General features: G+C 49.0%; 1 protein-coding gene across 2 annotated transcripts in view; it reads left to right on the top strand.

The window, feature by feature from the left end:
• The window catches only part of Vat1l (vesicle amine transport 1 like), a 91,606-nt gene that overhangs the window by 59,275 nt on the left and 8,891 nt on the right, over positions 1-23,440 (top strand). The window lies entirely within an intron of this gene.

The raw sequence follows: 23,440 nt of genomic DNA, 5'->3' as shown, positions 1-23,440 counted from the left end.
CACAGCTGTTTGGGAAGTGGGGAGAGTGGAATCTCAGCACAAGGCTAGCCCTGGCAAAACCTTAACACGCTCATATCTTGAAGAACCAGGTAGCTATGGTGGCACATGCCTATAATCCCAGCTACGTGGATGGTGTCCACACAGGATATGACGACCGAGGCTGGCCGGGGGCCAAGCATGAAACCCCACTCGAAAAGGAACCGAAGCACAGAAGGCTACAGGCATGGTTCAGGTGGTGAAGTGCCCAATCGGCAAGCACCAGGCCCTAGTACCACTGGAACAGAGAAGAAGAAAGAGGAAGACTCTGTGGAATAATGTCCTTCAAGCTGGGATATGCAGGAGCCAAAAAGATTAAAAAAAATAAAAATAAAAAGCAGGATCCAAGGCATTGCAGGCAGAAAGAATCTCAAAAGGCAAAGGGAGGGGAACAGAACTGTCTCCATGACTTTGGGTTTTCTCCAACCACCTTAAGAGGCTTCTTAAAGGTCAGGATCAAGAGGTACCGTGGCATGGCTCCAAGGGCGTTATGTACCAGGAAAGAAGCCTGGGTTGCTAGGCAGGGTCCTGCGTGATTATGGAAGCCTGGCGTTGGAGAGAGACCTCAGCCCAGTTAAGGAACGGAACAGCAGCGTGGAGGGGGAGCTTCCTGGTGGGCAGCTCTGGTCCCCACGGCGGGGGGGGGGTGGTGAGGAGGGCGGCAGAGGACTCACCTCCTGCTCAGGGCTGGCCACAGGACTGAGCCCACCAAGGGCGCTGAGCCAGAGGAGCCGGGCAGCCCTCCGCAGCCCCGGGCACGCGCTGGCTGCCCCGAGCCTCGTGCACAAGGGTTCTGGGACTTGGTTGCATCTCCACTCGGCGCTGCGCTGCACTCTCTGGAGCGCGTTTTGTTCATGGCTGGCGCTCTACCCCTTGAGCAGTGCCTCTCTCCACGTCCAGCTGTTGATGGTTAATCGGAGATAAGTCTCCTGGACGTCCCATGCCCACCCAGATCCTTTAGATCTCAGAGGCCTGAGGAGCTAGACGTACAGGTGTGCGCTACCAGCGCCCGGCTTTGGTACGGATCATCATGAGTGGGGGGTGAGGTGCATGGTGGGAGAATTTGCAACATCGGGTTGACCCCCGGCGACTAGAAGCCACAGCACCGGCCTACTCCAGCAGTGGCAGTCCACAGTGTCCCCTGAGTGGACAGACTCAGCCCCCTCGCTAAGAACTACTGGGTTTCAGGAAGCCACGCTAGTTAACGCAGTCCCCGGCAAAACAGAGGCGTGATGATTCTGGGAGCAGGCAGCTCTTTTTGGGAAGGGAGGCAGCCGGTTACTGCTTGCTTGCCAACACGAGCATTCACAGGCTCTTCCTGAGGGCTCTTTCCTGTGGTATTTACAGACATCTGCTTAGAGCTGCAGTTGGGCCAAATGGGGCTATTTATCAAACCCACGCAGCTCTCCTGGCAGGAGGAGAGGATAGCAAGCTTATTACTCGGGACCCTCAGAAGGAGGGTTCTGATGATCTCCCCCCATCCCCTCCAGTAAATGATTGCACAGAATTGCTTTTCCAAGCGGCTCTATAACTCCATTTATGGAATAGGTAATCCACCAGGGCTCAAAGAAAATATTCTGGAGCTCTTAAAGTCCTCTAACAAGAAGATTTAATAATATCAGGGGCTAAGAAGGTTTCCTTTTTGCCATCTGTCTTTGACTTTACTGTAAATATAGTACACTAAGCAGAGCAGGGACATCATGGCCTCAGGATTGCATCCAGGTACAAGCACACAGCGCCACTTCTGGCCCTTTTCTATATATGTGGTGCTGAGGAATCGAACCCAGGGCTTCATGTAGACGAGGCAAGCGCTCTTGCCACTAGGCCGTATTCCCAGCCCCCTGCCCTTGAATTCCTGATTTCGCTTTGTTTTTTGCAGTCCTAGGGGAGGGGGAGGGAGCTTGAACCAAGGACCTCCTGTCTGCCAAGTAGGCACTGTGCCCCTTGAACCCCACCCCGGCGCTATCACGTGAGTTCTGAGAGCAAGCTAAAATTTTATGAAACACTGAGAGGTGCAGTTGATCGTCAATTGTGGAGTGTTGGTTCCAACTGCAGCTGGATTTTGAAAGCGAGAGAACGCTATGAAGAAGGAATGAATGTTCAGCGATGGGTTCAAGGATGAGCTGGAAAGGCAGAGATGGTTGGGATGATGTTGGGGTTCTCAAGAAACTACTGTAAGAAAGGGACGGGAGAATGAAGTCACAAGAAGCAGGGGGGCGGGGGGGAGGGCACCGTTCATTTCCTCCATTTCCCAAGGTCACCTTGGCCCCGAGTATGGTCATCCCAAAGATGCCCTCTACCCATGGCAAATTACAACCACCCGCACTCATCTGCCACTCAGTGGTACCCGAGCGATGCACGTTCCGGTTAATAATCCTCAACATCTCCTACTAAAGATATATGTGGCGTTTTATGTTATTATTTACGTAAAGGTTTATGACTTCACTGTCCAAGAGGATGCTACTAATCACAGGTGGCTACTGAAATTTCAATGCGTTAAGTTGGAAATACGACCCTAGTCCCCTTCCATGTGCTAAGAAGGCACCTATGGCTTAGTGACTTCCCTTCACACAGGACAAGGGTAGAATGTTGTGGTCATTGCAGAACGTTCCGGCCTGTGACATGAGCTCATCCTTCTTTTTGAAGGCGGTGGGGGGGGGGGGGATCAGTATCTGCTAGCATTCTCTGGCAGGGATGACATTGAGTCCATTATGTTAATTATGCCCTTCCTTGTGCATCTCTCTTTGTCTCCGTGCGCTGAAGGTCATTGCCCAGAGGCAATCACTTTCTTGATGCAAATGTCCTTCCTCTCTTTCTTGTGCCTGCCTTTTTCTTTACTCTCTCCATGATGTGAGTTGTAGCTTGCTAATAAACACACACACACATATGTCATTCTAAATAACCACAAACTCCAAACCGACAGCAGTTGCCTTAAAAGAAGGAAGAAAGGAAAAGAACGGATCCTGAGTGTGCTGTTTCCCTCTTCCGTAATGAAACCAGGGGGTACAGGAAGATCATTGTGGAGCACCAGCCTCTTAGGAAACAAGGCGATCCCAGGGAGAGACAACGGCCAGTTCTAATGTAGCCACAAGTTTCCATTCCCACACCAAACCCAGAAGTTTAGGGCGAGTGAAGCCACACCTCTGACACACATGCCTGGACTCCAACTGAGAAAGATAGGTAGCCATGGACTTCATTACGGTGGATGGCAGTGAGCTTGTGTAGACCTTCTCTACCTGAGGATGCTCTGTCTGAGGCCCAGCTGGGGGAGGGTGGGAGCTTTCAAGCCTCCCCTAAGTAGTCAAGATACGTTGTGTCCCATGTACAATGGACGGGCAAAGCAATGTGGGTGGCTTCCTCAGCCAGGATCCCAAGGTAGCCTTTAAGGCACGGCCCTGTGCAGCTCAAAACCCACAGCACAAGGAGGAGAGCCAAGAGGGAGCTGGACAGCTACGACCACTACTAACGTTCCGAGGGAATCCGTGTTACGTCCCACATTATTCTAAGTACTCTGTGTATTAACTTCTTTCGCCCCAAGACCTGGATAGTACTCTCCTCATCTTACAGATGATACAAATAAGGCTTTGGAGAGGCTTGAAATTCTCAAACGTCCCCCTCCCTACCCCGCTTCTAACTGAATTTGGTGGACATTTGAACTCCAGGGAAGTCTAATGGAATAGAATTGGTTGAAAAGAAAAAAGTAGCAGCAAATAAACTCACCGGAACGAAAGAATGAGCTCCTTCATTCCATCAGCGCACGCGATGCCCGTACGTTCCTTTGCCAAGCCCTCCACCTCAAGCAACTCATTTCATCTACATGCTGCCCCTGAGGGATGGCTACAAGTGGGGAATGGAGGGGTACAGAGAGGAGGGAGCTGCCCCAGGCCCCCCCAGCTCCAACGTGGTAAAGCCGGTGTTATGCCTACACAGTTTCACCCTCCAGCCCAGGCTGGCAACAGTGAGTTCTTCCCCATAGGGCGCAGAAGAGTCCAGAGCCTGGCTTCCCCCACCACGTGCCTCGTAGCAGGTGGAAGGAAGGAAGTCCATGGACAGGCACTGTGAGAAGACCGTAAAAACCATCTGATGGGTCCTTGCTGTTGGCTGAAGGTGACCCTCAGGAGAAGCCTTTGGGTTGCACCCAGGGGTGCTGGTTGGCGCTTTGGAAAGCCCTTGCAGTAGAACAACGAGGGCAAAAGTGTGGACACAGAGGGTCGGGAAGGGAATGTTTGGTAGAACAGGCTGGCAGCCAGCGCGAGCCTCCTGCTTGGCATAGAAGGGTACAAATGGCCCGGGCACGGAGCCAGGAGGAGCCGGGTAAGGAGGAGGGCTGCTGAGAAAGTGGCTTCTGCTTTCTCCAGCATGGAAGATCGCGAGGAAGGGGAAGGGCTACCCCAGGTGTGGGATTTCTTTGGGGTAGGATAGCACGTCCTAAAATTAGTAGCAGTGATTAGTAGCACAGCTCTGTGGCTGTGCTAGACACCACGGAATTGGACGCCGGAGGCGTGGATTGTGTGGTATGCTGTACATCTTTGTGGTCGGCTAATTTTCTGTAAGGCGTCAAGCAAAAGACAGCAGAGGATGTGGTCTAGCAGCGGCCTGAGGCCTGGGATAAGCAAGCCCCCCTCCTGACACAGCATCCCCTGTTAGGATCAGAGCTGAAATGATTCCCTCTCTATGAGAGGCCACACCCATTGCAGGATTCGCTTCATTCACGGCCCAGCGCTCCGGGCTGGGATTCTGCAAGCTCCAGCGCTGAATACGTTCCTAGTGTTTGCCTTCTCACGGGTCACTTGGCTGCAAGTAGATCACAGAACTGTATTACCTTCTCAGCCAGGGACCGTAATGCAGACTACTTTGGGCCATGCTTTTTAAAGACTCAGCTGCATTCTGCTGCTTCTGGAGATTGGATGTGTTCTTCGTGCCATGCCTTTGATGGAGAAACCACTTCATACATCTTTTCTTTTCTTTTTTTGCAAGAAGGCCACAGAGGACCATTTTGAGCATCCTCCCCCTGTGGTGATATGTGATTCGCAGATTCTGATCTAGTGTCTAGACTAGATAAGAGAGCTAGCCTCAGTGCAGGTGAGCGATCCTCTGTACCCTGGAGCTTATGCTTGAATGGGAGAACACGGGAGTAGAGGTCGCATCCTGGTAAAGGAACACAGTGTAGACGATGCCTCCACTACCACCTTCCAGAGTCCATTAGCAGCTCTTGACTTCTAGTCGGTTTTCTCCACTGGAAATGAAGATCCGAGCCAGGTACCAGTGGCTCCAGCCTGTAATCCTAGCTACTCAAGAGGCTGAGATCTGAGGCTCAGAGTTCAAAGCCAGCCCGGGGAAGGAAAGTCCAGGAGACTCTTGATCTCCAATGAACCACTCAAAAATCTTTAAGTGGAGCTGTGACTCAAGTAGTAGAGTGCTATCCTGAATACAAAAAGCTCAGGGACAAGGCCTGCTCCCGGGATTCAAGCCCCAGGACTGGCAGCCTTTGGTGTTCGGCACCTGAACACATCACCCCCATCTCTGCATACATTGCACGTGGGGTTGGCCATGTGTGCATCGGTCTTTGAAATTCTCCTTTCTATCTGGATACAAGTCGTGTCGGGTGGGGTCCCAGCCCAGTGCAGTATGACTTCATCTCAACTCTATCTGCAGAGCCTTTGAACTCGGGTCGCAGCCTGAGGTCCTGGGCGTCAGGACTTGGACTTATTATTAGGGAAGGCGGGGGAGCAGCTGCGTGCTGCTCCTGCCTTGTGCTACCCAGCCTTGTCAGAGGGGTTTGTGGTGCTGCTTCGGGCAACAGAAGCTCCTCACGGCACACACAATAAACACAGGCTGGTGTTTGCTTTTCTCCATCCCCAACCAGCCTGTCTGATTACTAAACCGTTAGCTCTTTGGGGGTGGTGTTGCCAGGGTAGTGCCAGGCTCCGGTTAGTCATTTCATGAAATGTAAGGGAGCTGCTACCTGTGGGTTGTTGAATGACAGAGGAACGGGAGTGGCCCCGAGCGCCTACGTGCATTAGCTTGGATAGATGCATGGCCATCCTGTAAACAAGGAGCGATTATTTTTCCTGTTTTACAGATGAGGAGACTGGGGCTCAAAGATAGGGCTTGGGGGTCCAGGTGATGATACACAGATAGGAAGAGCCGGAGCCCAAGCTTGGCATTCAGAACCGGCCCTCTCCTGAGCTCCAAGCCCTCTGACGGTGGGGAGGGTCTTCTTCCCTGACGAGAGGCGCCCAGCCTCTTCTCTCGTTACAGACAGGTGGCCTTGCCTCTCAAGCCTAGCTCTCTGCATCGGTGGCAAGCAGCGTGTAAAGGGTCGGCAGCCTGCCCGGTAAGGATGCCGCAACCCTCGTCTCCTCCCTTCCCATCCGAAGCTTTCCGAGTGTATTCACAGGCACATATGATCCTCATCTGAGCACAAAGCTGGGCTGGAGGCATGACTCAATGGGTAGGATGCCATCTATGAGCAAAAGAGCTGAGTGAGAGTGTGGAGCATGGAGTTGCAATCCTAGTACACACACACACACACACACACACACACACACACACACCTCCAAATTCTCAAGGGGAACAGGCTCTTCTGTGAACAGCAAAATAACAGATGCATGAATCCTTCATATACAATGCTACAGCCGTCACACATAATGCATGCAAATCCTCCAGTATGCTTTAAATCATCTCCAGATTACATATAATCCCTACGACAATATCAATGGCGCGTGAATGGTTGTTAAACTCTTTAGGGCATAATGCCCTAAAGGGGGAAATGTATGTCTGTATCTGTTCGGTACAAATGCAGGTTTCTTCCAGTATTTTCGAGCCATCGCTGGTTGAATCCACAGAAATGGGCTTTTCCCTCCTCCCCCACCCCCATTCTCCCCCCAGATGGAGAGGAGGGCTGTGACTACAAAATTCAGCCATCGGCATTGCTCACTGATAAGTTCGCCTTCTTCTTTTCTCTTTTTTTCCCCTGTGTTTTCTTCAGCCAATAAATAAATAGAAAGCAGAGACCATAGATGAAAATAAGAAATGCATGATTCATATCTCAGTCATTAACCTCACCTGCACATGACAGGAGATAGTAACGAGTTATTTATACAATGCATCACGTTTCTATAAAAATATTGTATAATTATCTCAATAATGAGAGTACTGGATGACATTCAGCAACTATTTCTCATTAATCAGTAAGGTTATTTTTTTCTTTCAACCTAATGAAAGTTGTAAAATGGAATTTAAAACCCAAATGTCAAACCATGTAGCATTTAGTGTAAAAAAAATACTTAAAAATAATAATACTTAAAAATAAACACATCAAGGGAATAAAAAGATCATGCCCCATAGTTTTGTGGTATAATAGCTCAAATGTGTGGCATTTTCTTTCTTTGAAGTGTTCTTTGAATGTCATTTCGTGTAGTAGAGTGAGTGTAGGACAAGCAGGCATGAGGCCCTGAGTTCGAACCTCATTACCACCAACAAGCCCACAAAGAATGGGGAACCTATAGCTCAGGCCTGTGCTCCCAGCGAGGCAGTCATGCGAGATTCAAAAACTTTCAGTACAAAGCCAGCCTGGAAGCAGGGTGCAGGTGACTCACACCTGTAATCCTAGCTACTTAGGAGGCTAAGACCTGAGGATCACGGTGTGAAAAGCTCACCTGGGTAAGGAAGTCTACGAGACATTTATCTCCAAGTAACCACAGATAAATAAACAAAGCAAGCCAGAAGTAAGGCTCAAGTGGCAGAGCAGCAGCTGAGCAAGCAGAAGGTTGGGAGTTCAAAGCCTGGAACTAGCAAAAGAAAGAAGCGGATTCATCATTGGTCCTAAGAGACATCTGCATTCATCCACAGACATACCTTAAAGGGGGCATTTTCTATTTTTAGAAGCCATCAATTAGACAGTACTACTTTTGAAAGAGATCATTAGCATACAGCAGAATAACAATATGTCCCAACAAAAGCAAAATGCCCTTCTGGGTGTAAAAGATGCTACTCCTTTTTGTTCTTGATGTTGTTGGATTTTTTTTTCTCTCCCCTTTATTAAAGGCACCAATGGTTTATCGATGTGGTCCATCCATTCTGAGGTTTAATTAGTTTACATTCCACTTGAAAGGGTCGAGAAGCGCATCCACGGAATGGAGGACACCAAGAGACGTTCTCATGCAAAAGCAAAGGGTTTATTCGAGCAAGCTCGGGCTCACAGCATGACCGTAAACCAGTCAACAACTGAGAGCCCCGAGCTTTTCTGAGGGTGACCTTATATAGGACTCTACTATCCATTAGGGTAAAGCCCGCGCATTTGTAACCAATAGATTTAAAGTAACACATCGTGGTCTGCACGCAGGCAGCCAATCATTTTACACTGAGTCACATACATTTACCAATCATTTTAAGGAATCCTAATTTGGGCTGGTAAGGGATACGTGCCAAGTTGTATGTGTGCGAGGATTCTTGGAATGTCGAAGTGACCTTTTGGACGGGCTGGCGCCTTTTGTTTGTTCCCCTCAAGGTGGGGTTGGGTGACTGCTTGCAGGCTGCATAGTTCAGATAACTGCAAAGTCCAGATGACAATACATGGCAGGATGGGGGGTTTGTCCTCGTGTCCCGGAGGGAGAGGGGCTTGGGTAACTTCCTACTCAAGGGGGCTCGTATAGCCTCTTTCACACTTTAGTTTTAATAGCTTTTACTTTGAACATTTTTTTTTTTTGGCTTACTGCTCTCTTTCCTTCCTGATCAGACTGCCACAAACCCCCCTGCCACCCCCCGAAAAAATCCATAGGATGGATGGTTTAAACAATTTGTTGTTGTTGTTTTTATACTTGAGGAGGTTGGGAGTCCAAGGTCAAAATGTCAGCTGATTTGGTACTTGGCAAAAGTTCTCTTAATGGTTTCTAGGCAACTTTCTTCCCAATGTATTCACAAGAGGAAAATACCAGCTCTCTGGTACCCTATCTTAAAATGGTTCCCATCTTTTTTTTACCTCATTCCGCTCTTAGACCCCCTCCCATACCTTTTGTCCCTCAGTCCCCAGCTTTAAATGTCTTTAATGGGAATTGGAGCTTTGAGGCGTGAAGCCGGAGGAAGACAATCCTTCAAGCTATAACCCCTCCCAAATTCTCCATGAAAGGTTCAGACTGGTCTTTCTTTCCTAACTACTCTTAAGAATTTTGAGTGAAGAAAGGTGAATGAAACATCTCCTCACTCCAACAAAATATTTGGCATCCACCAAGAAACATGGTACTCACAAACCGACATGTTTAATTGAAACCCCATTGTACAACTACTTAAACACGATTTTTAAAAAGTATTGTAAAACATTTGGAATGTCAGAGAGAGAACAGCAGCCATTACATTCAGCTGCTTTCAATGGTGTGCGCATGTGTGTGTGTGTGTGTGTGTGTGTGTGTGTATGTGTGTGTGTGTGTGTGTGTGTGTGTGTGTGTATGTTCCTGGGGCTTGAACTCAGGACCTGGGTGCTGTCCTAGAGCTTTTTTGCTCAAGGCTAGCACACTCTACCATTTGAGCCACAGCTCTACTTCCAGGTTTTGGGTGGCTAATTGGTGATACGAGTCTCAAAGACTTTCCTGCCTAGGCTGACTTTGAACTGCCATCCTTAGACCTCAGCCTCCTGGATAGCCAAGATTACAGGCATGAGCCACCCGTGTTCAGCTTTAATGGCTAGTTTTAAGAAGACATGTTTCTCAATACTAAAAACCTGGGATAAGAAAGACATGCAAATGCCACTTAAATGTTGTTTATGATGTCACTTAAATTTATTTGAGTGGATTCCTTCCTTAATCTTTTTTTAATTTAATTTTTTTTTGGTCAGTCATGGGGCTTGAACTCAGGGCCTGGGTGCCATCCCTGAGCTCTTTTGCTCAAGGCTAGTGCTCTACCACTTCAAGCCACAGAGGTGGAGAGCTAGCCTTGAGCAAAAAGAAGCTCAGGGATGGTGCCCAGGCCCTGAGTTCAAGTCCCAGGACTGGTGAAAAAAAATTAAACTAAAATACTGTGTTGTGAGTTCAGTGTGGACAGAGGACCTTTGGAAATATGAATTGCAAACAAAAATTTCAGCCCCACTTGTGGTGATTATGAAAGACCATTTGAATTATCCCCTACCTCCGACTGTACCGGACTTCATGTGCCTGTCCTTAGTTTCGGCAATTCGTAAGGACGATTGCAAGCTTCAAGTGCTGGAAATAATTTTCCTGTGGCTTAAAAATAGAAAAGGAAAGAGCAAGGTACTTATTAAATTTGTTGGCACAGCTTCATTGTCTGTAAAGAAGAATTTCAGGCAAAATCAAGAAAGAAAAGGACACAGCTGGAAAATGGCTGATGTTATTCTCGCTGACCTTTCCTTTGTGCCAAGCTTCTAACCTTTCTTTTTTTATTATTATTATTGTTTCACTTAAAAACCAGACAAGGAGTTTCTTCAGATGGTTTTTGGAGAAAGCTTGCAAGCAAATACCAGAACCATCTCTGGAAGACATTTCTCAGTTCAGAGCCGTTTCCATGACTGTTTTCTACCGTGGTTTCCACTTGGATGCCGTTCTTCAGTGTCCTCCGCCGCCCTGGGCCCTGTCCCAGGCTGGCCCTGCTCTCTTCCTCCCAGAGCAATCAGCATCGCTGTCCCCTGCCTGTAGCACCAGTGCCCTTTAGGTGTTGTGTGACCTTCGTTCCTCAGCGTTTTGCAATGATGGTGTGCTCTCCTGAGCATGGCTGTACCTGGCTCGTTCGGTTTGTTTAAACTACTCCTAAAATAATAATTGCCATGTGTTTGTTTTGCTCCTCCTTCTGTTTTTAAAGGCAGGCACATCTTCCCAGTTGATCTCTGTCACTTCCTCCACGTTGTGGTTGGCAGTCTGGGCAGAGAGCGCCCTCTGGTTCACGTTGATTGCCCTTCTGGTGACATGAGTCATTTTCAACAGTAGCTGCCAGGCCGTGCTGGAGTCCCCACAGATGTGGCTTTGATAATATAGCATCTTTGTGAATCCTTCAGCAGATCAGAGCTTTTTTTTACTCATCCACCAGTTCTGGGAAGATTTAGATGAGAGAGACCGTGGAGTCATTTGTCTCCTTGGCTTCACGGAGACTCTGAAATATAACCCAAGATTCCCACATCTCCTGGGATGTCAACCCTCTTTCATTAAGAACCAACTGGGAAGGGTTGGGAAGGGATTAGAGGAAGTCTAAGCTCATTCCCTTGGCTAGGAATGGGACCAGATGAGAGGGAAATTGGAAGAGAGAGATGAAGAAGGCCGTGGAGATGTCCCAAACTCTGCGATGTAGCAGGTATATGGAAGATGAACTGGAGCGTTATCATTACAGTGAGATGAGCTTTTATTGAAGTTGTGCCTTCCATATATCACCCTTAATATTGGAAAAGTTTTAAAAATTGCTAAAGGGACTTAGGTCCCACACAAATTTAACAGACATAATTAAATTTTCACCCTAATTCAGTCCCAGAGATCCTCTCCAACTTCAGATCATCACCATTATGAAGATACTTGTCAATGGAACCCCGAGAATGAACCAGGGTTTTATTACATTTTGGTGTGCCTGAAGTAGTTTAAGGGCAACAGGTAGGAAGGTTTTGTGAATTCAGAACGAGGGAGATATGATCCCGGCACTGCTAGCTCAAGCCTGTAGCCCTAGCTGTGCAAGAGTCTGAGATCTTCCTGTACACCTCAGACTCCCTCGGTCTTCCCATCACCCTAGGAATCCCCCATTGATTTGGCACCCAACTAGGCCAGGAGACAGAGCAGCAGAGAGCAGGTGCCTGGGCCTGGATTTTCTCTAGCAAGAGACAAACGTGGAAGAAATCCATGCCGGTGGGAGAGTGGGGAGCCGCGGGCGTGCAGAGCTCTGTCATCAAGCAGCTTGCTAACTGCCTGAAGAAACGAGGGCTTCCCACACAGACCTCACACCAGCCGGCCCAGCTGCGGTCTCAGAGGCCAGCAAGGGGTGACGCGCGGAGCTCGATAAGCTGAGTACTCATGCCGACATCGAGACACGCTTTGCCTCATTACATCCCAATGAGTGACACTTGCTTCTGCATAGGAAAGCCAGAGTGTAACCTCTCTCTTCCTGCAGACACAAATAAACGCACACATCCGTTGCTGTCAAGTCCTCTCTCTCCATCTGGACACCGCTAGTAGAATCCCACTCGACTTCCTCTGTTGGGCTCCTTTGCTGGCTGCTGTTCTCTGGGCTCCTCCTGTCCCTTTCCCTTGACTCTGCTCTCCTTGTCTTGCTATGATGCATAATGGAATATCAGTCCCCCTGGCCTGCTGAGAGCATAGGCATTACCCATGGTGCACCTGGCTGACTGTGCCGCCGGAAGGTGAAAGACCACCTGGTCCAGCTGTTTTTCAGCATTGTACTCCATGCCTGGAAATACAGTTTTTTTAAATAGGAAGGAACAGGTGATGGTGGCTCACCCAGAAGGCTGAGAGCTAAGGATCAAGGTTCAAAGTCAGCCCGGGTAGGAAAGTCCATGAGACTATTATCTCCAGTTAACCGCCAAAGAGCCAGAAGTGCAGCTATGGTTCAAGTGGCAGAGTGTTAGCCTTGACTACAAAAAGCTCCGAGACAGTACCCAGACCATGAATTCGAGGCTCAATACCAACACACAAAGGAAATGATAATAATAAAACATAAAATAGGAAGGAGATGTATCCAGCCACTTTATCCATCCCCCTCTTCTTCCTTCCCACCCTGAACTCCTTGAGTGCTAGAAACTCCCCTAATTTTCTCAGAGTCCAGAAATGTACAGCCAGCTGAAGACAGATTCCCAGTTAATGTCTGTTTAGTGGGATAAGCTCTCTTTCTCTCACGAGCTTAGCACTGCTGTTAGTTAAAATTAAGTTGCTTAGAAGGCAAGAACCATCCATCATGCCTTCCTATCTAGTTTATTGCTTCTTCAAGAGAGCCTTCGCTAAGTAAACAATGCCAGGGCATCAGACTTGCCTCTTATAGTATAGGCTATGCCAGTGGGAAAAGGAGAGGATCGTCATGGAAACTAGCTAGTGTGTGTGTGTGTTGTGTGTGTGTGTGTGTGTGTTGCTTTGCAATACTGCAATGCTTCACCTGCAACCCAGGTGCCCTGGGCAGTGGGGAGGGGTAAAAGGGGGGGTGGGAAGCAAAAAGTCCTTCCTGCTTCTTGATTTGAAAATAACAGCAGGCTCCTCAGGGGTAGGTGTTGAACCTAGCCTGAGTTACTGTTTTGATTGGAAGGATGCTGGGCTGATCGGTTGAAACAAAACATCGTCCAGTGAACATGGAGCTGAAATGTGAGGATGTTCTGCAACCACATTGCCAGGCAGCCAGTTTGAAATGAATCAGAGGTGGGGCATGGAATGGCACATCACCCCCTCCCCTGGCTTCACGGGGCGGGTGGGGGGGGTGGTGGCAGGATGAATGGGGTAGGAGATTTTCACCTGTTCTTGTGTGAATTTGAGCCGCCTTCTTCCATCTCGTTTTCTTCAAGGAGTAGCCTGAGTCAAAGTGAGACTGTACAAGGCTGAGGAGGCGGTAGAGACAGAGCAAGAACTGATGAGATGCCCTTTACCACCTAAATGCCCTCAGCCCCTGGGTTGGCAGAGCCACATTTCACAGAGAGAGAATTCTCGAAACAAGAGATGCCTGCTACTGTCCATCTTGTCTCATTGTTTGTTACTGTAGAGTTGATCTACAGAGGGGTTACAGTTACACAAATCAGGTAATGAGCACAATTCTTTTTGAACCCTGTCTCCCCTTCCTTCATTCTTCCAGTTTTCCCCCCACCAGCAAGATGTACACTGGGACAGCCCCACCCCCGCACCAGCCAACTACAACCCTCACCGGTCTCATTTAACTCAAGAAAGCAAACCTTATCCAGAACACACCCAAAATTCCTGAAGGAATCCAGGGTGGGGACCCCACAGAGCTGCCAAAGCACTGGGCCGCAATTGTATCCGGCCCCTGGGGTCTTCCGCTCTGCAGAGGTCCTGGCTGCTTCTGATCCGATCTCATCGATGTCGATTCAGAAGGTGGAGGGAGGAAGGTGATAAAGACAGGTAACGCGCAGCCGCCGCACATGATGTCCTGTAGCTCAGGGAAGGCAAAGGAAGGCACAGAGTTGACCCCCAAAGTACCCCTTTAGAGGCCCTCAGAGACACAGCCACTCTGGTTAATGGGAGTCGATTGATTCCATACACCTCACAACTGCCTTAAAAACGCCCGCAGAATTCTATGTGGAAGAATGAGTAGCTAAATATATGTTTACACATAAGTTAAGTTTTTTTTTTATTTTTTGCCAGTCCTGGGGCTTGAACTCAGGGCCTGAGCACTGTCCTTGGCTTCTTTTTGCTCAAGGCTAGCACTCTGCCACTTGAGCCACAGCGCCCCTTCTGGCTTTTTCTATGAATGTGGTACCGAGGAGTCAAACCCAGGGCTTCATGTACGGAAGGCAAGCTCTCTACCACTAGGCCATATTCCCAGCCCCCTACACATTTGTTCATGTATGCACATAATATGTACATGTTTACTGTAACATATAAAGTGTGTCTATACAATGTGTATATGTATATCATTCACTGTATTAAGTGATCAGAATTTAACCCAAATCTCTATTACTTTAGCTCAGAAGTAGCAACTAGCCAGGTACCAGTGGCTGTCGCCCAAACTACTCTTGGGAGGCTGACATCTGATTGCAGTTCAGAGCCAGCCTGGGCAGAAAAATCTGTGAGGCTTTTATGTCCCATTAACCACCAAAACGCCAGATGTGGAGCTGTGGCTCAAGTGGTAGAGCACCAGCCTTGAGCAAAAAAGCAAAGGGATAATGCCCAGACACTGAGTTCAAGTCTCAGTACACACACACACACACACACACACACACACACACACACACACACACACACACACACACGGGAACAGAAGTCATTCTATCATTTTCAGCAGGCTGCCAGTGGCTTCTCGCGAGTCTGTTTAAGGAGGGATACTGAGGCTGGCTCTTTTTTCTCCATCACTGATAGTCACATCAGTGGCATGGGATTTTAGCAGGGAAGCAAGCCTGGCTTCCTGCTCTTACCGGGTTAGAGCGAATCGGAGCCCAAGAGCGCTATAAATCAAGGTAACATCACACCGACTCCTGGCGGAATTGCTTTTAGAGCACAGTGCTGATGGCCCCCTGTCTTGCACGGGGACGTATTGCACTGAGGAGGCTCCCTCTTGGGTGTCACGGGGGACCGGAAGCACCTTCGCCACCGCAGAGATTCCCCTTCGTGAGAACTCGGGAGAGAGGCGGATAGCCCGAGAGAGAACTGGCTTTCTCTTGAGACGGTGGTTAGCTCTGATCTGTGGGGGAGGAGCAGGGCGGGCGGGTGGGGGGGGGTGGGCACAAATCCTGGGGTGAATTATGCCCCAGCCTCTGCATAGGCCGTGGGACCAGGACAGGACTCATCTATGACCAGAACATTGAATCTGGTCAATGTGTTTTACCTGCTTATCTTACCACGGACTGTATTTTGTGTCTATTCATAGTTTCTCTTTTTCCTAATTGGACTTCTTCACTCCAGACTCTGGGGCATATGTACGTACGTACGTATGTATGTAGACATGGTGCTGGTCTTTGAGTTCTTTTCTGCTCAAGGGTAGCACTCTACCGCTTAAGTCACAGCGTCACTTCAAGCTTTTTGGTGATTTCTTGGAGACCGGAGTTTCATAGCCTTCCCTGCCCCTGCTGGTTGTAGACTGTGATTCTCAGATCTCAGCCTCCTGAGCAACTAGGATTCCAGGCATGAGCCGTTAGTGACATTTGCATTTTTTAGTGTTACTGCAGATCTACCTGAATAAATTGCTATCAGATGAGTACGTATACTTTAGAAAATGTTGGGTTTGGGTTGTGGTTGTTGTTCTTCAGATGACACGTTGCTGGTCAGCTTCAGTAGGTAGAAATCTCCTGGTCAGGTTTTTAGTCATTTGGAGAGCATGGGCTGGGTGTTGGGGTTCATATTTGAGGAGAGTGCTAGAGGCTGGGCTCGGGCCTATAATTTCTACCTGCTCAGGAGGCAAGAGCCGGAGGATTGCAGTTCTAAATCCAGCCTGGAGAGAACAGCCTGTTAGACTCCATCTCCAAATTGACTAGCAAAAGGCTGGACTAGAGGCATGGTTCAAGCGGCAGAGCACCAGCTGAACAAGCAAGCCCTGTGAGTTCGGGGCTCTGTCTTCAAGCCCTCGTATCACGAAATACAGAGACAAAAAACTCGCCTTCAAGGAGGAAACATTCATTTTGTTTCGTCGCTTCGGGGCTTAACAGTGCAGGCCCGGAGCTGGCTCCATCGCTTGTAGGAGTATGGGAAGACGGAGACATCATGGCGGTGAGAACGTGTGGTAGAGCAAGTTGGGAAGCAGAGAGAAGGGAAGAAGAGGTGGGAGACCAAGGCACACCCTTGGGGACACTTGCTGCAGCCGGGTGCCACGCTGTGATGGTCACCGCTTCCCAGTCCTGCCATTCCATCGTGAATCCGGCAAGGAATTCATGTGTGGATGACGTCAGAGCCGTCTGGGTCCACGATGAGCCCTCTGGGGACGGCTCGCACCGGAACACCTGGTGTTGGAGCTGGGGGTATAAAACTGGGCTAAGGAGACCCTCACTGGGAAGGAAGATTGGGAGGTGAGCGGAGCCAGGAGCGCGTGGAATGGCGTTCAGGGAACGTGGCCTTTCCATTCCCAGAGTCGGTACAAGAATAAAGAACCGTGGCCGCTTCCCACCTTCTCCCGTGTCCTCGGCTGCGTTTAATCAGATGAACTCGGCTGGGAAGGAGGCTGGCCCGGAGCCGCTTTTCCATTTCCCTTCCTCACATCCATCCTTGCCTCCCCGCGGCCCTGAGCGTGCCGTGCCGTCTGGAGGGAGAGGCTAAGGGAGGTCCAGAGGGTCAAGTGCCCACGGAGCTATGGCCGGGGCGCCGGGAGCTGCGTGCCGAGAAATGTGTAAAGCGACAGAAAAAGCCAGAGGTGGCATCCTTCCTGAACATCCCCCCCCCACCCCGCCCCACCACCGAACCCATCCTTCTTGCTTTGGAAGTCTGGGACTATGAAATTGGCTGGATGCTCTATTGGGAGCCTTGATGATCAATGAATGCTACATGTTCATTTGATCCTTGCCTGCCAGGCGATCGGCATTAGAAAATAAATAAATGAAGGAAGGAAAGGGAGGGAGGGAGGGAGCGAGGGAGGGAGCGAGGGAGGGAAGGAGCGAGGGAGGGAGGGAGGGAGGGAAGGAGCGAGGGAGGGAGGATGCTCAGTGATGTCTGGTGGTAATGGAAATCTGGCCAGATTGTCTAGAAAATATTTCAGAATCAAAACTAAGGTGGACATCGCAGCCCTCCCCAGCTCCACTCCGTTCCCCAGGACTCTTCCCTCAGCAATTCTCATAACGAAGCCTCTGTTTCCTTCCCAGACACGCGCACACACACACACACACACACACACACACACACACACACACACACAGACTCCTCTGGAGCCTCAGTCTCCCTGGGAGGGGACGCTGTCGCTCCACATTGGACTTGGAAAGAGACGTGTGTGTGTGCGTGTGTGTGTGTGTGTGCGTGTGTGTGTGTGTGTGCGTGTGTGTGTGTGTGTGTAAGCATGTACACATGTGCATGTGCACAGTCCTGAGGCTTGAACTTAGGGCCCAGGTGCCGTCCCTGAGCTTTTGTGCTCAAGGCTAGCGCTCAACTAGCCACAACTTCACTTGCAGCCTTTTGGGTGGTTAAGCCAGAACTAAGAGTCTCGCAGACGCTCCTGAGTAGCTCGGGTGACAGTTGTGAGCCACCAACTAAATAGGATCGAAGCAATAAGATTTGAAAGCAGAACCCTCTTCAATGATGTGTCTCATATAACTCACACACATCACCATATAAAACACACACACACACACACAATCGCATAAGATATCTTCAGTGGGTGGGGAAACCGAGAAAGCAGGAAATGTCCTTTGAAACGAGTGTTGGAAGCTTCTAGATGGCTGTGGCAGGCGTGCATGGTTATTTTTTATGCCGCGCCCCGCGACACCAATGCACACCGAATGCTTTCTGTGAGCACTGCATTCTGTGGGGAGGATGGACTGTAACCTCTTTCTCTGAGTCCCCCAATTCCCCTTCCTCTCCTTCATTAATTACCTTGGCTCCGTTGCCAATTCAACAATGGATGCTCGCTTTTCCACTTAGGGATCCGTCGGGAGGGGAAGATCCATGACGTTTTTCAGCATGGGTAAGACACAGGAGTTACATGGGCTCTGTGTGCGTGTGTGCTTAAGTACACGCATTTGTATCGTTCCCTAAGGAGTGTCAAGACGTGCTGAATTTCCCTCCGCATTTAATACTTCATCAGAAGAGTCTCGGTAGCACTTCTCAGCTCCAGCAAGTCATGGCTGTGCGTCAGAGACCATTTAGAATGCAAAAGTCCATGTCACAGGAAAGGAAACAGTCCTGCTTTCCCAGACGCTTGACATTTCTCGAGCCGCTTGACAGTCCTGAAGGAAGCAGGGCTCAGATGGGAGGTCATTGAGAGATGAAGGTGCTTCTGGAAAGCCACAAATGCTGCAAAAACGGTGTTCATGCAGATCCTCTGCCTGTAGTCAGAGTCCATTGAGAGTGTTCACATTTGGAACCTTCCAGAAGTCAGCAGCGCCAAGTCTTCAAGTCCACGGGGACAGACATGGATGGTTTTCTTCTGTGGCTCGTAACATTTAGAACTGTCCTAGCACATCAAAGAGCCCCCCACCCCCACCCCCAGTCTCCCTGAAAATAAGTGGTTTGTGGCATTGGCACCTAGCAAGAACAAGGACCTATTCCCCGAAGGTGACCAATTCCAGATTGTTGGAAAATAAGTGTTTTCTTCTAGTAAGAAAGCAGCGGCAGAGATATTTAAACCTCAAAGAAAGACTGGGAGTGGAGGCTGAGGCCTGTAATTCCAGCCCACTGAGGGGGCTAAGATTGGCAGAATCACAACCCATCCACAAACTTCACGAGACAGCCGTTCAGCCAACCTCAAGCGGGGCATGGGGCTGCCTTCCTCCCCCCAACCCCCAATTCTACAGGAAGTGCAAAGAGGTGGAGCGCGACCCAAGCAACACCAGGCAAAAAGTGAAGCCCTGTTGGAAGAATAATGACCGTGAAAAGGGCCGGGGATGTGGCTCAAGGGGCAGAACACCTGCAGAGCAAGCACAAGACCCTGACACCCAAGCCCAGGACTGACCAAAATTTAAAAAAAAAAAAATTGTGATCTGCTTTCTCCCTGTATACCCCGGTACACATTTTAAACGACAGTGGCTATGAAGTAGTCTAACCCAGGGGGGATATTGGCATTTTGTAGTTCATTTCCCCGTTTCTGGACAGCTCTAGGTTTACTTTTTCTTAGCTGCCAACCCTCTTGCATATGAAGTTTCCCTTGCATGTTAATTCCCCTGGGAGAGGTAGTTCTTTGTGTTTTAAAGGATTCCATTTCTGACAGTGCTTGGAGTGGATATGACTGCAGTGTCTTATTTTGGGTGTTGGTGGGGGGGGGTGTCGGTAGTGGTGAATAGCCACACACTTCCCAACAACTTCTCCCACGCCACAAGTTCGAATTCTTCCCAGGTCCACCTCTCTCTGTCCAGCGTTCCAGAGGGTCTGAGGACCGTCGAATCACTGCTCCTCTCGGGACAGTCTGGTCTGACCACCGCTGAAGGCTGGTGCGAAACAAGACTGCACGCCGTCCGCCTGTTCCGTTCCCCACACCCACAGCGTGCCCTTCCTCTGCACGGACCGCAGAGTCGCCCGACAAAACGACATCTTCTCCAGTGGCTCCCTTTCCTTCCCCATCTATCTCTCTCTCTCTATAGATGGGGCCCGGTTTGGTCTAGTTACCATGGCAACACAACTTCTAGGCTAATAGATGCTCCTTGGTGTATAAGAGAAAAACATCGGTTTCCAGACAGGCAGGAAAAGATGTCCGGGGGCGGGGGGAATAATATTACTTATGTGTTCCCCGCCTCACTTCCATCGTCTCCATAGACGAGGAAATGGAGAGGAAATTAGAAAGGTTCTGTTTTGTGACTTCGGCGGTCACACCCACACCACACTGGTAGAGTGATCAGTGAAGACCATCGGTTTTTACGCTGATCAACTGGATGGGGAGTGAATCAAAATCATCCCTGATTTCCCCCATCTTTGATGGAGACCCTTACAACGCAGGGTCGTCTCCCAGAATCCCTCTACCCTTGGGGGGAACCGCCCGACTTCCATACGATGTAAAGGATCCTGAAGATGAGGTGTGGAATTTCACGGTCCAGCGCGCCTCAGGACGCGGCTTTAATTTGTGTCCATTGCTCCTCACCAGCACCCCAGATTCCCATTGCTCCCCCAGTTCTCATCTGACTGCTGCAGGACTGCTTTGCACTTGGGGCAGTCTTCCTGACACACCTCTGATTGTGGTCACGGGATGACCAGCTCAGGTCCCTAGAGCCCCGGGCGCTGGCGGGGCTCGGCCTCCTGTCCCCTGGACCCGCCGTAACCCCGCTAACCAGCAACCTTTCAGGACTGTTTTCCTGTCTGTACACACACAGCTTCTCTTCCAGAGGGGATGAAAAATGCCACCTCCCTCCTCTACAACCCAACATGAATGCCATTTCTCTCTAAATTGAGTCATTTCTTCCCCTGGGCTCGCATAGCTCTTCGTTCATTCTCGGAACATCGCTCTTCCCACGCTCTCTGGGAATTGACAGTCTCCATCACCTCATCCCGCCCCGCCCCTCCCCTACCCTCCCCTCCCAACCTGTGTGGGCTTTTGCAGGGCGGAGGCTGGATGTAATGCCTGACTCCGAATCGGCGGGAGGTTTTGCTCCGGCAAGGTGGGCTATTCGGTTGAAAGGATGTGTTCTTCTTTTTATTTATTTATTTATTTTTATTAATTGAACATAAATTTTTTTACAAGGTGTTGTGCAAAGAGGGTGCAGTTACATAGTAGGGCAGTGTGTACATTTCTTGTGATATCTTACAACCTGTTTTTCCATCCCTTGTCTAGGTCAGGTAGACCCATATGCAATATACAATGTATCAAGCACGTATACAGTGTTCACAGACTTGGTCTCTACTGTCTCTCCGTCTCCCTTTGTTAACAGTCATATATCAGGGAGATCATGCCCCTTTGTTTTCTGTGTTCTAGGCTTGTCTCGCTCAACATTATTTGTTCGAGTTCTGACCATTTCCCTGCGAATAACAATATTTCACCATTCCTAATCGCTATGTAGTATTCCATTGTGTATAAGTACCATATTTTTTGGATCCATTCGTCTGTGGAGGGGCATCTGGGTTGTTTCCATATTTTGGCTATTGTGAATTGTGCCGCGATAAACATGGAAGTACAAATGTCTTTTTGATATCTTGGGTTTTGCTGTTTAGGATAGATGCCTAGGAGTGGTATGGCTGGGTCATAGGGTAGGTCTATATCGAGCTTTTTGAGAAACCTCCATACTGTTCTCCAAAGTGGTTGTAATAATTTGCACTCCCATCAACAATGGAGAAGGGTTCCTCTTTCCCCACAGCCCCTCCAGCATTTGTTGTTTCCTGAGTTCAGAGTATAGGCCAGTCTAACTGGGGTGAGGTGGTATCTCAAGGTTGTTTTTATTTGCATTTCCTGAAAGGATGTGTTTGTCTTGTCTTCTTGTCTGAACTTCCCTAGCATCCAACCTCTAAAGAACTCCAAAGCGCGTGCTCTCTCTCACTCTCTTATGACATAATCTCCAAACATGTACTCAGTTCTTGGAAATCTCATATAATGGCTGAACATTTGGGAGCTGGAATTATACAGTCCCAGTCCTGTCCTTCCCAAACATGGTCACATGTCCACGACTTTGAACAAAAAAAAAGAAAGAAACTAAAGAGTGATGTGTTTAGCTTTCCACTTTAGTTCTTCAAGGTATTTATGTCTAGATCCTTGCATATATGCAGACCATTACTTACCTGCTTATACTTAGAGCTAAAGATAGTTTATTTCTGGCCTCTCTCTTCTTCCCACTTAGCAAAGCACTGGTTTGTGTTTCACTCAAGGACGTGCCTCTCTACTAGACATTGGTTCACACTAGCACCTGTTGTTTCCTCCCTCTAAACAAGTCATGCCCACCTGTTACATCCCAATAGGCCACTCTCCTGGTATTTCCATTCGTAACAGGCTCATCATGTCTTGGGGCTAGGTGTAGTGGTACGTAACTGTAATCCTGGCTACTTGGGACCGCAAGAGATCAACAGGTAGAAATTCAAGGCCAGCCCAGACCATAAAGATAGCAATAACTTCATCTCAATTAAAAAAATTAGGTATGGTGGCACAAAGAGGCATAGGGAGGAGGAGGATGGGAACAAAAAGCTTAAGGACGCATCTGAAAAATTAACTATACCAATACAGGGATGGAGGCTTGCCTCAAGTGGTAAAGCACCTTGCCTGGCAAGCCCCGAGACTCTGAGTTCAAACCCTAGTATCACACACCCACACACGAAAATACCTTGGGCTGTGGTTGTTCTAGTAACCTGCTGATACTAATTCACTTCTTACGTTGTGTGACCTCACCATCCTGGAACTCGGCCTTCAGACCACGGTAGATGGAGTGAGGTTCACACAGAATCAGTGAGTGGCTTTCATTAACCACCAAACAATATTCTGGCAGTTTCTTCATACACTGAGAAGAAATCTAACAAAAGCCAACTTACAGAGAAGCAAAGCTGAAATCCAATTCATTCTCCGCTGCCCCAGAGGGGAAAGACTAGTAGCTGTGGCTTTCTGCTGCTTTCCAGCACAGCACTGTTATTAAAGCAAAAGCGTTAAAGTAAGCCTCGTCCAGATTTTGATCATCTCTCCCTCGGAGAGGATCTGAGGCAAGCAAGGAGAGCTTATCTCCCTTAGAGAGTCAACCCAGCTCTGCGCCTGACTCGTGGTGACCACTTCATGTTTGTCAAGTATGAGGCAGTGTTTGAATTAAAAGATTCTAAAACTTCCAGGCCCCGGGATCACAGGAGTGGGCTGAGTGCCTGTCTAGCCTCAACAAAGAGGTCCAGGGTCAAACGAACATCATCACTCTGCAAGAGCAGTGCCTGGGATTCGAATACAAGAAACCTTCCATCTGTGTTTTAAGAGAGACCCATTTAGCTTACGCTGTGTTCCACATTATTATTATTATTACTGTTGTTGTTATTGTTATTATTATTTGTGTGTGTGCCTTTCCTGGGGCTTGAACTCTAGCCCTCGGCGCCATTGTTGAGAGCTTCCGTTGCTCAAGGCTTGCGCTCTACCCCTTGAGCCACAGCGCCTCCTTTGACTTTTTCTAAGTAGCTTATCAGAAATAAAAAGCCTCGCGGACCTTTCTGCCCAGGTTGGCTTTGAACCA

The sequence above is a fragment of the Perognathus longimembris genome, chromosome 10, assembly GCF_023159225.1.
Source record: "Perognathus longimembris pacificus isolate PPM17 chromosome 10, ASM2315922v1, whole genome shotgun sequence".
NCBI lineage: Eukaryota > Metazoa > Chordata > Mammalia > Rodentia > Heteromyidae > Perognathus > Perognathus longimembris.
The sequence above is the reverse complement of the archived record's forward strand: the minus strand, read 5'-3'. Positions and strand labels throughout refer to the sequence as shown.